General features: G+C 43.6%; 1 protein-coding gene across 4 annotated transcripts in view; it reads left to right on the forward strand.

Annotated features, from left to right (window-relative positions):
* Positions 1 to 497: 497 nt before the first annotated feature.
* The window catches only part of gdpd4a (glycerophosphodiester phosphodiesterase domain containing 4a), a 29,667-nt gene continuing 16,855 nt past the window's right edge, over positions 498 to 13,309 (forward strand). Inside the window, exons 1-7 of one of the 4 annotated variants that reach the window (XM_078086560.1) lie at positions 498 to 644; positions 1,061 to 1,306; positions 10,746 to 10,907; positions 11,247 to 11,352; positions 11,807 to 11,910; positions 12,685 to 12,778; positions 13,239 to 13,298. The gene's annotated coding sequence lies outside the window, so the exon portion shown is untranslated. Of the gene's footprint in view, positions 645 to 1,060; positions 1,307 to 9,583; positions 9,771 to 10,745; positions 10,908 to 11,246; positions 11,353 to 11,806; positions 11,911 to 12,684; positions 12,779 to 13,238; positions 13,299 to 13,309 lie in introns of those variants that run through there. The other 3 variants (XM_078086647.1, XM_078086685.1, XM_078086611.1) reach the window with 3 other exon arrangements.

The raw sequence follows: 13,309 nt of genomic DNA on the forward strand, positions 1-13,309 counted from the left end.
TTACTGTGGCGACTCATGCCTTATTGACCAGATTCAACGTGTTATGATTAAAGGTGCACCGAGTTTCTATGGCAACGCTCTGCGTATCAGATGGAGCAGGCCCCAGTCACTCTGTATGTGTTGTGTGTGTGTGTGCGTGCGTGTAGGTTTGTGTTTGTGTTGCAGATCGGTGACCACAAACTAAAAGAGTTTGACATTTTGTATCTCTTGAGGAATACGTGATGACTTGCTTTCTGTCATTCTTTTAACCTTTTTATTCACCATGGGGAATTTAAGTGCATTGTTCATTTCTCAACAACGCCCTGCTTTCCATTTTCTCAGCTACAACAATGGGATGCATTAATGTATGTCTTCCATTTCTATATTTGTAGATGCCCTTGTTTAGTTTGTTCAGTGTGCATCAATGCACCGTTTTTTCTAACATCATAATACATTCGCAGTGTCTCTGTCCTGTGAGAAACTCGTATCTCTAAAAAGAAAACTGCTCTATTTTTCAGCTTTGTGACGATGAACAGCTACATGAACGCTGTGCTACATGAACGCTGAGCTACATAAACGCTGTGCTACATGAACGCTGTGCTACATGAACGCCGTGCTACATGAACGCCGAGCTACATGAACGCTGTGCTACGCTGAACAAAGACGTAAGGAAGGTCCAAGTGGAAAAATGCACGACCCACCACTGGTGTGTGAGTTTACCGTGACATCATGGAACTGATGCAGAAGTGAGAAAGTCAAGTTTACAATAGAATTTATGTACAAGGCAAATTAGGAAGTAAATAAATTCACTTTTTGCTAACCAGAGGTTGTTGCTAACCATGTTTTCAGATTTGTTTTTCCATGTAGTCCAAAGTAATGTATCCTCTCAATATAAGCATGATTACTAATATAGAATATTAAGCATGTAGTATATATAAAGTAATATTAGTAAAATACTCAATGAATCAGTTACATATCAGGCTCTATTTCCGTTGCTTTATGTTCCAAAATTGGGAAGTCCACAACATTCACATATTTCTTTTCTTCGAATTGTACACAATGTTTTGATTTAAATCACCAGAGAGGGAGACAAGCGTCGTGGTGACGTCAGCAACAGGTGAGTTGAAGCCCCTCGCGCATGCCCCCCCGCCCCCTCCCTTCAGCCGGAGCGCGTGCTCGTACTGTCGTCGCGCGCGCGGAGCTCGAGAGGCTGCCCTGCCGCGCGAGGCGACACGCTGCAGCAGCTCAGAACAGAACAGAACAGCACGGCACGGCACAGCACAGCACGGCTCGTGAGCGGACAGCGAGCAGCGGAGCGCAGCCTCGGGTAAGACGACGGGTCTCCTCGCGGTCTGTCGGTCCGCGGTCATTTGGATACTCGTTTTCAAGTGAAACGGCATCAGTAGACACCAGAAACGTGTCCGTACGGCGGCGGCACTTCGTTGAGCAGTTCCATCTGGCGCATGACTTCTCTCCCTCGCTGTACAGTTGGTCATTTCTCTCAAAGATATCGTCAACATTAGCTGTTATGAAAGGGAGTCTTTTTTCATTTGAAGTGTCTTTTTCCTTCTTGTTTTCCCGTTAATCAGCGTGCTATATCAACATTAAGGTTCGTGTTATGTTGGAAATGTAACTACCAAGCGGATCTGTCATTTTATTCCATTCATGTAGGAAACTTGCATAGCAATATTTAAGAAACATTTCTCCCATAATCCGGACTGTATATATGAGAGCAGTGTACATAAAGGCTGCCATGTCCGAGTGAGATATGATCATTCTCTGTACTGACCAGCAGGGGGAGAACATCTGCTCGTATAGAGTTCTATGAGGAAGTTTATTCCCCCAGTAAACTATTTAAACATGAGTTTATTGTCTCAATCTTTACTTTCCATTCTTATTCAATACGACATGATGTTCATTGAATAAATGACTGAAATCACTGTGACTGAGGTTTCTGCTGCTACCAGATTCCCCACATTCAAAATGTGCCAACTTTTGTTCATTGGTTAAGCAAATTGTTGTTTGCTAATTCATATTCATGCTCCGACTGTAGTACCGCCCTGGTTTAAGTTCTCAATCTCTTCCAGCTGGCGTGGAGCAGGGAGGATCAGTCAAACTATTGAGAAAGAAGGTTTTTTTGCAGCTTATTGATTACCCTCCAAAATAAGGGCGCATGAAGTCTCTTACCACTGCTTTTATATCTCGTGTTAATGTTTCTTAATCTCTTGTTTATCTCATGTTGCCGATAGCAGACTTAAACTTGTGGGAAATGTTCAGTTGGATATTAAAAATGAGTAAGTGGCTATTGGAGTATTTCAAGAAAAATGATAGTCACTGGCAATATTACTGTGCTGTCTGTCTCCTGAGGATCGCAGTTTTTCAGCTTTCAAGCACTCGGTCTGTTCTAGCGGTGCTCCCGCTGACGTCACTTTGAGTGTTTCCTCTTCCTCCATCAGCAGCCGAGGCCGCAGTAAGTGGCTCAGCTGCTGTCACACGCTGGTAATTCTCCACAGCTGATTCAGTGACAGCGCTGTGATTGATTGCGTTCCCTGCTTCTGTCAGCCCTCCTCATTGTTAACCTGTAGGTCAATACGAGCCAATAGGCGGCCGCACACCTGACGGAAAGCCTGCTGCCAATTCAACAGGGAGCGTTTGATTTATGTGCGTTGGTCGCCCTTCGGGGGCCCAAGGTCAGTTCACGGAGTTACAGCCGCTTGAGGGATAACGCACGTGGGTGGCGAGGTCTGGTTCTTTGTTGCCTGGACGAAGGCGCCCGTTTATCCTTCAGGTGTGCACGTTTAGTTAATCAATCACACGGGCCAAGTGATAACACGTCATCACACGTCAGACTTGGAAGTGGCTGATAAAGGGCACTTTTTTGTCCTTCTCCCGCTGGTTTAATCTGCCAGTGCACAACGAGTGGCGGCTTGTTGATGCGTGGCTCAGAGCAGCGACACGGAATCAGCAGTGTCAGGAGGAAGTGGGACATCCTGAAGTTGAGTCACCGTTTTTTGAGGGCCAAATACCAGACGTGATGCCTAAACTACCAGCAGCTAAAACCGGAGCATTTCCAGATAGTAACTTTAGATCTAAGTACGAGTTCACTAAATGTCGGAGGGAGAATATGCTACTTTATATTTCCCTTCTGTTATTTGATACATTTAGTCAATTGGTTTACAGATAGAGTAAGCTTCCCAACAGTAGCATGTACCAGCTGCAACTTTAAATGGATACGCACATTAATGTAGTTTACAAAATTTGTGTGTGTGTGTGTGTGTGTGTGTGTGTGTGTGTGAGAGTTTGCATTTGGCCTGTATACCGGTACCCGGGAGACACTGGCCTGAAGCAGGCGTCATGGTAACGCTCACAGGGTCGGGAGGGAGCGTCATGATGCAGCAGCTGGTCTCCAGCCCTGACTGACACTAAAGCTCAACCAGCCCCGTCACAGCAACCAGCGGTGGGTCTCTGCGCGGCCCCCCTGTGTGGTTCTGGATGACGTCAGTGTTGCTCCATTATCCTTCTCTTCAACACCAAAAATCAGAAGAACAATTGCAGATTTTATACAGGAACGGATCTTCATTTTCAAAGTCAAGTTGCAGCTTGGTGGCTGGAAAAGTTAAAGTATTAATAGGGGGTCTCCAAGCCCAGTTCATTTTAATTAAATGTTATTTAGCTGATCAAGTTATCGTCAAGGTTTATAGATGACCATCCCAAAAGTCTCAAGAGATTGTGTGGTTTTTAAATTTCTTATTTTGTCCATCCAAAACCCTGAAAATTTTTTTTTTGTTTGCCACTTTTTGCATAAAAAATGACTTTGTCGATGAATCGTTTATCAAGATAGTTTCTCGATATTGGACGAATGGATGTAGCTTAGCAACGGGTACAAAGTGACTTTAGAGCCTTTATACACAACGCTGGTGAATCCTGCTATTATTAGAGATGACTCTGCTTTAAATCCTCCCAAAAAGCGCATTGTTACGGTCTTAACAGTTGCGATAACTAAAACCTCATCAAACACACGCTGAAGAGAGAGCTTTGTCCCTCACGTCTGCAGCCGATCGATCGTCTCGCCCAAAGGCATTGTGTGTTCTTTTGTTTCCTTCGCAAGAAAATGAGTAAAATGAGAATGAGAAAAGAAAGTAAGCTAATATTAATAAAATTAAAAGATTTTGGGCGACAGACCACTCCGGTCTACTAGTGACGTAGGTGGAGGTACGCTGGGCTTCGTTAAACGCCTGGTGCGTCTCATGCAGACTCTGTTCGACAGTATCAGACTGTTTTTATCCTCCCACTCAAAAGTTGTAAACTCTTTTCCACAGGTTTAGTCTACTTTTATTTCTTAGGTGGCTTTGCAAATAGCTTTGGTGGGCAAAGATCGTCCCAGTGCACGTTCCCCCTCCTGCTATCTGACATCCATCTGATAGTAAGATACGCAGTGCGTTGAGCAGTGTCTTGTATTACTCTGAGCTCACGTATAGTTTATCCCAGGAGCTTGTGGTGAGTGTTGTTGTGCTGTGCTGTGAGTGAACAGAGGAGACAGAGGGCTGCGTTGTCTCATGGAGCTGTCTCCTCGCTGTCCCTCTCTCTGGCTAACAGCTGTCCGTCTCTTTTCATCCATCGGTATCTTTTTCCTCCACGTTGTCTGCACGTTCAGTGGGAGCGTATATCTCCCCCTCCAGGGTTGGGTGTTTCTCTGCATGGTGGTCCAGCACACTGAACGCACCCTGACATCGTACAGGCGGCCTCCGGCGCTATGTGATTGCATTATGTCGTCACCACCGGCCCCCTCTCGGCCTGGGACCAGATCCAGGATCTGCTGCTGGCTGGTCTGCTAACAGAGCTTTGTGTTTGGACCACAGGAGCTCATTAGTGTATTTACATGTAGTCTGTGACAATTATTTATCCACTCTAGTTTCCATCACATATTTGTTTTCTTTTTATTACTTTAATCCTTATACTCTTGCTATCATTGTTATCTTTATCTTTATGCTTTCTGTTACTATAATTATTTGTACTCCATTTGTCTTAATATAATATTCACATTGTTTATACAATCTTTATCTTTATACTACCGTACTTTAATCTTTATAGTCTTTATGCCACTCTAATTATTATAATTTCTTTATACTACTCTACTCTTTATACTCATATTCATATATTGTCTAATAAATAAGTATTTTTTAATTCATTTTATTTTGTATAGCCCATCGCAAATTACTAATTTTCCTCAGAGGATTTTGTATGCTCTAATCTTTACACTCTTATACTACTAATCTGCTTAATGCTCTCAAAATATATCTAATCTTTATATCATATTTAATCCAATGCGTATTCATCCACTGTGGTTCTTTTAGATTAACCTTTACACACTATTTTTCAAATATTCTCTTAATTCTCTTATTTCCTTCATTTTCAGCGCTGACCTGCTTCTCATCCAACAGTCATACCCCAAGGGATCATTAAAGATTAATCTAATCGCATGTGCATAATCACATCCTGGAACCACAGCGGTGCAGCTCCACAGGAGCAGCAGGAATTAAGTGGCTGCTATAAAGGGCATTCCCAAAAGCTCTGAGCTTTTACCATGTATAGTCATATTTTTACGAGCTTTACTGTTCTAATAGTCGTACCTGGCATCAGCCTCTCGGCTCTGCGTCAATAGGTGCAATATGTCCAGCTGTGCTCGGCCCCGCCAGGTTGGAATTAATTGAATTCTTTGGCGCCGCCACTTGACGGGCGGCAATCCCGTCCGACGTAATGGAAACAAAACATGACAGATGTCTCACCTGTTCTCGACCTGCCGGCCTCTGTCGGTTCTCCGCATCACGCGGAGAATGAGATGTGAGACAGTTGAGCCCCTGCTGCCGTTGTCAATGCAGTTTGCAATGCCGCAATAGTAAAATATTTAAGTAAAATATTTAACCTGTGATCCGCTTTCCAAAAAAAACAAAAAAAAACAGACTGAGATGATCAGCCTGACTGTTTCCTTCATGATGAATGGTGCTTGACTGCTGCAATCAGGCTGCACAGACCATCCGGCCTCGCGGCTCCGTCTAACCTGGAGGAGCCTTTAACCCGACTGGCCCCTCGTTCTACCACGGGCTCCCCGCGATGCTCAGACACTTCGATGTTCACATCACACCCGCCTAGAAGTGGACGTCTGTGTCTTGTGTATGTCAGGTGACTGTGAAATGTACTTGATTGTGTGCGCGGCCCTGTGCAGAGATGCACTCAGCTGTCCGTCTGACTCTGCTTCGGACACAGACTCTAACCTGCGTCACGAAGCTCGCGTGGCGCCGCGTTGGTTCAGTGGTTACATCTGTTGGCTCACAGCCTCAAGGACGGGAGGCTCTGCAGTATTTTACGTGTGTGTGTGTGTTTTAGTGATTACGCAGAGTTTATCTCTGCGTGTTACAGCAGGGGCAAATTGCCTGTCCTGAAATAAAGACTCCACTACCCTTTTTTAACGCGGATGAAATCTAACAGCTCCCTTCAGGGGAAAAACAGGTATTTAAACAGTGAGGCAAAGCGTCATCTAGCAGGAAGGTGAGCTGCTCCGGGATCTGCGCGTAGCCCGCTTACAGCAAATGTTCGATATTTGGAGCAAGAAGACATTCTGACTCTGTAGAAGTAGAGGTCTCAATCAGGTGGGAGGGTGTGAGGGAAAGAAGGCGTAGGAGGAGCAGAGGAGCACAAGCTGTCAGTCTGACACCAGGCTGAGGTTTGGACTAACCAGTCGCAACTTATTGTTTCACAGTTATTGCTCATATGTTTTGTTGTCCAGGGCATTAATACAACGCTGCACATCATGAACGGCCCAGTCGCCATTATACGTTTCTGCAGTCAGACTCAGAGTTGCAGCACAGCAGGCGGCCGTCATGGAAGCTTGCGTTGTGTGGAAGTCAGGTTGTATTATAACAAGTGTAACAAGCGACAGGCCAAAGAAACGCAGGACTTTCACCCAGGCGGTTGGTGTTCGTGTCCCAAGTGAGACCAAAAGGAAACGTAACTTTGTTGTTACTGCTGTCGCTAAATGTTGAGTAAGGGCAGTTTATTGATGTAGTTGCGCTTTGTACATTTCGTTCTTACATTGTTATCTTTACGCAAATGTTAACGTGTTTTATAAACTTGTTGCCACAACCCAACCAAGCTTATCTCAGCATTAGCATTGTGCATTTGTAATGCTATGCTAACACAGAAGCATTGACACTATTCGTCTCCCAGGGTTTGCAGGATTCTTCAATGACAACATTATTCAGGATCCACCATGAAACACTGTCCGCATAGTTAGAATCCAGAAATCCTATAAATGATTCTATTAGTGTGTGTTGCCCTTTCCTGAGCTGTTCAGAAGGTTTAGGTCTTCATTTGGAAATGGCCTGTTTTCATTGTTGATGAATGAAGAGTCCCCTATAAATACATACCTGTGTAAATAGAAAAGTGTGCCGGCGGCTGACCTCGGCCCACTTTGGCTCTCCACCTGTGAAGACCTGACTGAAGTGCTGTCCACTCATGAAGGTTGATGTCGAGCTGCTCGAGCACTGGCAACCTTCCAGAGAGGAAGAGGAGCACCGACAGATGGGGGTGGAAGACCAACCCGAGATAAAGTCAATTAGTTTAGAGAGCTGAAGGGACAGATAGAGAACGGAGGTTGTTGATGTAAAAAAACTAAGACAGAGGAACTTCAATGCATGGTTTCAACTTTTCTCCTCTGCTAGACATTGTATTTTTTTAAAAGGGACTCTTTTCAATGTCTGTGAAACAACGTATTTAGTATAGTTCACTGCAGTAATATTTGCAGTGTATTTACTTATATAAAGGGGTGTGCAGGGAATGGCTTGTTGGAAAAGGGATGTCAGAGTCAGTCAGTGGGGGACCGGCTCTGTTGATGAGCCCGACTGCCGACGGGAAGAAACTGTTCGTATGACGGGAGGTCTTAGTCCTGATGGACCTCAGCCTCCTGCCAGATGGAAGGGGCACAAACAGTTTTTGTCCGGGGTGAGAGGGGTCGGCAATCTTTTTAGCTCGCTTCAGGGTCCTAGAAGCTAACAAGTCCTGCAGGGACGGCAGATTGCAGCCGATCACCCTCTCTGCAGAGCGGATGACCCGCTGCAGCCTGCCCTTGTCCTTGGCTGTGGCTGCAGCGTACCAGACGGTGATGGAGGAGCAGAGGATGGACTCGATGATGGCCGTGTAGAAGTGGACCATCATCGTCTTTGGCAGGTTGAATTTCTTCAGCTGTCTTCAGAAGGAATCCACAGTGGTGATGGGGGAGTCACACAGGGTGATGGGAGAAGGTGGGACTGCATTCTTCCTAAAGTCTACAACCATCTCCACTGTCTTTAGAGCGTTTAGACTCATCCCCACCAGAGTCCAATGAGGGTGGTGTCATCCGCAAACGCGCCCGACTTCCTCTCCCAAAACCCGTACGACACACACACACACACACCTAGAGAAATAGCTCGGGCCGCTGGTATAATATTGCATATAGACATCATAGAATATAAGCACTGAAAACCAAAAATAAAACTTACGGACATTGTATGAAATTAGACTTCCATTAAATGAATACAGGCATGTTATGAGTCTAATCCACACCACAAGGTTATCTGCATGCCCAAGGGGGGTGGAGGACTTGGACAAATCAATTAATAAAAAACTGATCAATATGAATCACACCACTGCAAAATGACTTGCATCTGAAGTGGCGGCACCTTATTTTAGAAAATGTGTAAAGTGCTTATTGATTCAATTAGATGGATCTATTTCCAGCTCCTTAAATGTGAGGTGTTGATCCTCAACCTAGTCTCATCTTAGCCAATCTTAAGGTTGCAGTCTGTGTTTCAATTGACAGGAGCAGAGCTAGTAACGTTAGCAGCTAGCAGTCCTGTGCATCACGAATGAAAATGGGCATAACCGCAGTAACATTTACCTTTTCACCTTAATATCAGTATGTGGCTGCCTTTTCTTTCCTCTCTCTCTGTCTCACATGTTATCTCAAAGATAACATGGCCTTTAAAGAGTACTTTAATGATGTTGTGTGTAGGGAATACTTTGATAAGAGGGCGAGCTATTACAAATGTGCAACGCTGATACATATAATAACACAATGAGTATCACAGATGGAGGTTTTATTTTAAAAATATTTGGTTCTCTTGGTGTTCCAACCTCATAACCTTGGTATTTAGTAGCATATTGTGTTGTTGGTGATTGAACAACTGTCTGTTGTTCAGTCTTGAAGTACAAAAGAAACCTAGTCGAGTGTTTGATGAACACAACAGGGCGCTAACCATCTGTTAGCACTACAAGTGTATCCTGTCACACACACACACACACACACACACGTATTCAGGTAACGTCGATGTTGGTAAACCATTGCGGCATCACCACTAATCTGCCTCTTTGTATTGCGATCGTATATCCAGCGTGTTAGCACTGAACCAGTTCACCCTCTGGTCAGCACAGTGTTTGTGGTGGAGAGTGTGTGTTAAGCCGCTGAGCTGACCTCTTTGTTCTTAACTCCGGCACACGGTTTAAAAGCTTTTGTTGGACCTACGTTAATCAGATTTAGGGCACCTATGTGGGTCTGTTCTACATCAGATTCACTGTGAGCACAACTCCAGAAAGGAGAGGCTCAATGGTTTAGCAAAGTCTGATCAGGGATCTGCAATCTTTTTAAAGCTGAAACGATTCATCGTTTGAAAGTCTGCGACAATTTTGAATTGTTCCAAAATGGTCTCGCTCCAGCTTCCCAAATGCTACTTCTTGAGATGAGCACTTCCATCAAGGAGGTAATGTCTTCTCCTTTTGTTTGTTTGTCCGTAGGATTGAGCCAAAGACTATTGGCCTGATCCTCATGAACTGTGTTAGGGTTTAGCATGGGAGGAGACGTAATTCATTTTGAATTTTAATGTTTTTCGTAGGAGTTCAACAACTGATCGTGTCGATGAGTCGCAGTGTGACAGCCATTAAAGTGATAGATATTCTGTGTCAGCCGCTCAAGGCTGCGGCCATTGGCTGACTGACGGCCTGCTGCTCTGTTGAGGAGCGGAGTGGCGCTGCCATTTGGTTCAGTGGAGCAGAGGATGCAGAGCTGTTACATAACTGCTCTTAATGCCCCACACTGCTGCTCGCGTTGTTGTTAAGGTATTAATGTGTTCATGAGGCACCTCAAAGTAAAACAGCGTAACAAGTCCCTTTTCGGGAAAAATATGAATGACATACGGTCTTAGAATATACGTTTTTTGCGGGGATTTGGGCTGCCAGGTATGTTTCAAAGGAAGCAACTATTGTTCTATGAAGGGCTTTTCAATAATTGTGAAAATGTCCAGAAATGTTTTTCAACCAATATTATAACCGATTTCTTTATCAAAACATTTTATCATTTTTGCTCAAACGCTCAGAAGAAAACTAGATGGTCTATAAAAACCATTGGGTCCTTTTTAGTGCTCCTGATGACATTTTCAAGATTTCACAGAGCCCAAAGAAAAATAACCAATCTGAGGCAAGAAGTCTGTGGCGCCGCTCCTGCTTGTGGAGCTTGCTATCTCCAATCAAACCTTTTGAATTTGGAACCGTCCGATCAAATATGCTTCGAGATGATGTTCCTGTGTCGCCCATTTCTTACTTCAGAAGTTTTCCAGACCCTTGTGAAAAACTTAACCGTAAAATGAGAGGGTTTTGTTTTGTCTCAACTGAGTCCTGCTGAGTCTAGTCTTCCTATAAATGCATTTCATTATTATAAATGCCTTCTTTTCTCCCTCCAGGTGAAGGTGGTACCTTTTTTTTCTGTCCCCTCTTCATCGTCGTCCTCCTCCTTCCTCTTCCTCCTCTCTCTCTCTGTGATGCCCGGCTGTGGATGAGTGTATTCCTGTGACCAGACTGAAGCTGGGGAAGCTAAAGGTGGTGCGGCGGCAGCTGCTGCAGAGGTACAGAGCAACACACTTGTTGGCACTTGTGTCTTCGGAGCAGCAGATTTTTTAGGTTGATAAGCTTGAACAAAGATCTGAATCGGACAGGCGGCTCAGTAGGTTTTCTAGAGTAGCTCCTGCACATTTCAGATCCCTCCCATGTGACACCTGACAGTCAGATCCTGCTCAAACATATTCTTACCAAAAGCTGCTACCTCAATGTTTTGGAAACTGCTCTCTAAAAAGTTATTATTTTGTCTGTTAGTATATGGACTAACGTTTTTTAAAATAATAAAAGGGCGACCTAGTCTTCATTCTTTGTTTTCATTAATATGAATTCCTCATTGACTCTATCAGGTATGAACACCAGCCGTTTGTCTCCTGCCTGGCCGGCCTCTATGGTTGCCAATGGAGACGGTACCAAAGAGCCCGTGCCCAGCCGGGAGAGTGCTGCTGCAGCAAGGTACACACAGATACACACACACACACACACACACACACACACACACACAGCACCATCTGTAAGAAATGGTTGAGTTCGGTTGGTTTGCTGATCAAGCAGTATTGATGTATTGTATTGATTCCCCAGACGGACGTGGTGACTCCAACAGTCAGTTACTGCTTTTCCCTGAAAATATGAGCACTTATTCACTCTGTCAGCGTTGTCCAGATATACTGCCTCCATATGCACTTGGTAACAGGATTGATCTCCTCTGTAACTGCCAGATGTTAAATCATGACTTAACATAAGACAACCTTATTTCACTAAATTACTTACAAAGTAAAAAACTAAATTAACATTCCTCTGGTTAGAAGTGAGTGGTTTGGTTAAAATAAACGTATCACATGACTTCACGTGTGTGTGTGTGTGTGTGTGTGTGTGTGTGTGTGTGTGTGTGTGTGTGTGTGTGTTACAGGTGGAGTGTGGCAGTTTTGGCCTCCTGATCCTCACTTTCTTCTTCAGTTTTCTATTCCTCTACTTCTGGAGTGAGGCTCAAAACGACTACATCGACTTTGACTGGTGGGTAACAACAACAGACACATCGCACGTTAAAGTCATTGTGATGGGAATACAATAAGGTACTTTTCCCTGAGGGGAATTGCTTTCCAGATGTTGTTGTTGTGCAAAGAGTCAACATATATAAAAAAGAATAAGATAACAGACCGTATTGTTATGTCATAAACTATAGAGTGGTTACATGTAGCGTATCAGCAGTATCAGACCTGAGGTAGTGTTGTTGGAGTGCATGCTTAATACAGATGTTTATGATCATGTACATAAATAAGTTAAATTTATAGCATTCCGTTATGCTTGTCTCTGGGTTTCTTAAATTGGTTTTACGGTTATCTGAAATAAGTTCTGTTGTGTCTCAGAGAATTTAGCGTTTCCCTCTTTGATATAAGTGGCATCAGTATAAAACCCCTTCAGGAAAAAAAAAAGGCAGTTGGTGATTGTTATCTAGATGGGACTTTAGGTTTGTGATCAATCAAAGTCGGAAGCTTAATGGTGGTGGCGTTGAAGTCATGTGACCATGCTGTTGTTTGTTTATGGCCTTACATTTGCTTTTTATGATTCAGGAATAATGAAAGTGGTATTGATTCCAGAAGATGATCTCGCTGAATGAAACGTATTAATAGAATCATAAACGTTTGCTTGCAACCGAGCTTATTTAATTTATTCGTTATTCAATTTAGTCTTCCTAATAATGAATACATGAATGCATGAAGTGAGCGAGCCGTCATTGCAACATGAAGCGTGGTAGTTGTGCGAGCTGTCGCTCTCGTGCCTCCTCAGGTTTAACTTTGGGACTCTGGGCTTCTGGTTTCCCTGGTCTCTGGTGCTGCTGGTGGTCGCTGCTGCTCTCTTCACATACATCGCCCTTCTGCTGGTATGGACAATGATTCAAACCTTTCAGAGACCGTGTGCTGAGTAAACCTTTGTCCTCTCTTTACAGAAAATAAAATGTCTGTGTCTTGCCAAGAACCCTAATTAGCCTAATTAGAGTTGTTTTTAATTTGGCGCAACACTATCCTATTAACCCTGTCAGCACTTTATTTGGAGAAAGATCGGTCTCACTATAATTGATTTGAATAGTTAGATAATCCGTGTCTAAACGTGTAATCGGAAAATAAGAAACAAAGGTCACCCATCTGTAAATGCATTAAAATAATTTAGAGAGTGAAATAATAGAATATAAACAATAAAGATTGTCAATAATCAACAAATATACAAAATGCCAATAGTGTAAACGGGTTAACAGTAAGGAGAACATTTAAAATATACATGCAGAAAATTACTTAAATCAACTGTCTGTAAAAAAATGTTGATAATATGTAAATATCATTCAGGTTCTGGCCGTATGTCTGCTCTCTGAGGGGCAGAGGCTTTATCTTCACTGGAGCCACAAGGTAATGATAAA

Source organism: Gasterosteus aculeatus, chromosome 1, assembly GCF_964276395.1.
Source record: "Gasterosteus aculeatus chromosome 1, fGasAcu3.hap1.1, whole genome shotgun sequence".
Lineage (NCBI taxonomy): Eukaryota > Metazoa > Chordata > Actinopteri > Perciformes > Gasterosteidae > Gasterosteus > Gasterosteus aculeatus.